Source organism: Arachis duranensis, chromosome 9 (genome assembly GCF_000817695.3).
Source record: "Arachis duranensis cultivar V14167 chromosome 9, aradu.V14167.gnm2.J7QH, whole genome shotgun sequence".
Taxonomy (NCBI): Eukaryota; Viridiplantae; Streptophyta; class Magnoliopsida; order Fabales; family Fabaceae; genus Arachis; species Arachis duranensis.
The window spans coordinates 104298404-104302887 of record NC_029780.3 but is presented as its reverse complement, the minus strand read 5'-3'; positions in this window follow the sequence as shown (position 1 = coordinate 104302887).

Genomic DNA, 4484 nt, shown 5'->3' with positions numbered 1-4484 from the left:
TCAAATGCTTTGGCAAGCTTCTCCTTCAAGTCTTTTAGCTCTAAAAAGTCATCACCTGTCAGAATAATGTCATCCACATATACAATTAAGATGTCAGTTTTATTAGCTGCTGAATGCTTATAGAAAAGTGTATGGTCAACTTGGCTTTGAGTATAACCAAGTCCCTTCACCACCATTCCAAGTCGTTCAAACCAAGCTCTTAGGGATTGTTTCAATCCATAGAGAGATTTCTTTAGTTTGCACACTTTATTCCTCCCTAGTTCAGCTTCAAATTCATGTGGAAGTTTCATGAACACCTCTTCCTCTAGTTCCCCATTCAGGAAAGCATTCTTTATATCTAATTGATGTAAAGGCCAATTGTAATTTGCAGCAAGAGATAAGAGAATCCGCACAGAACTGAGTTTGGCAACTGGAGCAAAAGTCTCTCGATAGTCTACTCCATAGGTTTGTGTATATCCCCTAGCTACTAACCTAACCTTATACCTCTCTATGCTTCCATCAGCATTGCACTTGATGGTAAAAACCCACTTGCAGCCAACCAATTTTGTATTCTGTGGCAGATCTATAATCTCCCAAGTTTCATTTTTCTTGAGTGCATGCCAGTCTTCCATCACAGCTAATTTTCAGTTGGGATCATCTAGTGCTTCCTCTATGTTCATAGGCTCAAACAGATTTGTAATTTTAGAAGTAAAAGCTCGATATTTTTGAGAGAGATTTTGGTAGAGACATAATTGGAAATAGGATGGTTGGTGCTGGTTTTGAGTACCTTTTTTGTGCAGGTTCTGGGTTCTTTCCTAAGGGCTATTGGCAAATTATTATTAGAAGTGACAATTTCAGATTTACCTGGAAGTTCCTGAAGTACTAAAGTTGGGCCGTCTTTCGGATTTTCAGATTGGGTTGGTACAGAGATGATGGGTTGGTCTCTAGTCTTCTTGGGATATTTTCGAACATAACACCAAAGCTCCTTTTCTTGTGGTATTTTTTTCCTGTTTGGATTCCAACTAATTTTGGCACAATTTCAGAATTGGTTTCCACATCTTGTTTTGCAATTGTTTCAGAATTTACTTGATTAGTAAAAGTTGTATCCTCAATATGTAAGATAGGAGTGGGTAAAGGTTCATGCAAAATATTTTCTTCCCTTAGACTCTCCCCCTGAAGAGAATTCTTTTGAAAAAAGATTTCATGTTCTAAAAAAGTAACATCCATACTTACATGAAATTTTTTTGTAGTTGTTATTTTCAATGGACCCCATACATCACTATGAATCAAGTAGAAAGGTTTAGATGCATGATAAGGTTGAGAGTAATAAGGAGCTCTATGGCTCTTTGAATGAATACAACTTTCACATTTTAGTAAGGAAGAATCAATATTTTTAAACAAACTTGGAAACAAATGTTTGAGATATGGAAAACTAGGGTGTCCTAGTCTATTGTGCCAGAGAATTATTTGGTCCTTTATAGGCATAGAACTTATACCACTAAATCCTTGAGTTATTTTATCCTCCAAAATATTCTCAAAGTGATAAAGTCCATCCATCATCTTAGCACTGCCAATCATCTTCCTCGAAGTCCGATCTTGAAAAATACCATGAGTGTCAAAGAATGTCACAGCACAATTGAAATCCTTGTAGATTTTACTAATAGATGAAAAACTACCATCAGCAACTCTAATTTTTTCATTTTCAAAGCAAGGAGAGTAAGTTTTAAATAAAGGGGAGAGGCTGGTCATATGGTTAGATGCACCTGAATCGACAATCCATGGTGCATTCAAGTTTGAGGTGCAGTTAAGGGACATAGGAATACTAAAATTACCTGTTTGAGCCAAAGAACCACTAGGAATACTAGACACAGAACTGGAATTTAACAGCCTTATGAGCTACTCAACCTGTTTCTTACTCAATGATGATTTTTCAGCCTCATGAACAGTTGGGGTAGAGCGTATTTTGGGACTAGGTTTGCTGTCTTTAAGATGTGCTGGTTTTCCTTGAATCTTCTAGTAGGTTTCTCGGGTGTGACGAGGTTTATTGCAGTGGTCACACCAATGATTGGAGGGGTGCTTCTGATTTGATGAACTTTTAAGTGCAGTAGGTGCCACTAAAAGTGCATTAGACTCCAAAGAAGCCTGTTCAGTCTTGCCTTTTTCCATCATCACAGCTCTACGAGTTTCCTCTCTTCTAACTTTAGCAAATACTTCTCCAATTGAGGGTAGGATTGCTCTTCCAATAATTCTGTCACGAACTTCATCTCGCTCCACGTTGAGGCCTGCAAGAAAATGAAATATCCTCCCTTTTTTCACTGTTTGTTGGTGGTGTTTGGCATCAGCGACTGAATTTCACTTGTAGTTATTGAAGTGGTCAAGATCCTGTCACACCCGCTTCAATGTGTGAAAATATTTGGTGACATTGTCACTCTCTTGTTGAATTTCTCTAGCTTTTAGAGTAAGTTCATAAATTTGGGATTTATTCCCAAGATCAGAGTACATCTCCTTGACACTATCCTACAATTCTTTGGCTGTGGTATAGTACATGTAGTTACTGCTGATATCCTCCTCCATTGAGTTCACCAGCTATGTCATCACCATGGAATTTTCGGTATCCCACACATGATATTATGTGTCAGTAATGTTAGGCTGGCTTCGGTTACCAGTGAGATATTCAATCTTCCCTCTTCCACGGATATACATCTGAATTGATTGAAACCACCAAAGGTAGTTTGACCCATTGAGTCGAAATGTGGTGATCTAAACTGATTGGGAGTCACCACTAACTAGTATTCGTTGCTCAGATTTTAAATCTGATAGAGTAGGAGTGGTGTTCTCCTTCTGTTCAGGATTAATGACTGAGGAACTGTCAGCCATAGCTATAAATCAGAGGCACAGTACAGAGATCCTACTCTGATACCAAGTTGAAGTGTTTGAATATATTATTTTATCAAATCTAAAGGGAATTAGTCTCTTTATAGAGGAATTACAGAAATAGAAATAACTAGAAAATAGAAAAGAAGGGAAAAATACTAGCCTAAAATAAAAGAAAGATTTCTAATCATAAAATTCCTAAAATTAAGCTAAACCTAAAAAGGAAAAGATTTATAATTAATTCTATTTACACAGAAGATTCATGAAAGGAATTAGGAATCTGATTTTGATTTGATCTAGTCAACATACTCTCATTGTACATATTAAATATAATAGTATTGAACAGTGGATAAGATTGATATGATGAACATATGTGGCCAACAACAACTGCATTGCGCCTATACATTTTCTTGAATCTTTTCCTAAAAAGACAATGAGCAAATATTTGTGGCTTATGATAAGCATAGTTAAGAATTATATTAGATATGTAAAACTTTGTGCTGGCTTACGTTTTTATTTTTCTTTCTTTTTCTTGCGCACACATAATTTGCGTGTTTAACTTGTACTAATAACTACATATCATAAGGCAACAAAATTAAAAAGCACCATTCTTTTATAATTATAAAAAAATGACTTGACATATTCTATATGTGAAGAGCAGATAACTTTTAAATTGCATGAGTTTTAGTCAATAACAATATAAAAATAAAATCAGAGTAATGTAGTTTTAAGAAAAGCACCAATAAAGGATAGTTTGATCAGATGTGGAGTATTTCACTATTTTGTAAACAACTACCAAATTATATAATACTAAAAATAAACGAATACTCATTAGTGGAAATAGTCTTGCAAGTATGCAAAATTGCAAACTATGATGCACTTACATGTAAAGCCTTATAATAATTAGAAGTGCCTAAATCTGAACTATCTATTGTCAAGACTAACCACATCATATCAAGAGCAGTAATTTTTCACAATCAAAATGGATAGGTTGAAACGTGAGTAGACAAACTTAACATGATATAAACAAAATTGAAGCTAGTTTTTATAAATATCCTTATCATGGTATTTTACAACACCAAATTAATAATTAATAGCTCACAACTAAAAACACTTACCAGTCCAATATCCAATAAATTTCAAATTACATCAAAATCTAAATAAAGAACCCTCTTAGAAAGAAAATGAAGTTTCTGAAATGAAATATCACTATTAAAATTTCAGTATGCTCAAGAATGAAGAACAATTAAAATTTAGATATAAGGTAACATCAAATTATGGCATATGAAACAGATCTTAATTAAAGAAAATACGCTTAATGGAAATTGTGAAACCAAGTTTAACATAAAAATAAATAGAAAATTAGAAATATACAGGATCTAAGGTGATGAATTGAACATCAGGGGAGCTATCATAGAGAAATTTAAAATTTGTCTAAAAATGTTGGGAATTGGTTGTACGTGGTATATGCTTAGCTAAACTATGATACTTTATGCTGTGGAGTGAAAGATTGATAATGAATCTTTGATAGAAATAGAATATAACATACTTCATCTATAAAGAAAAGCGATCACTATGAGGCTAAAACTATGTTGTGCTTTAGTCATTGGTTAATTATTTCTAAAGTTATA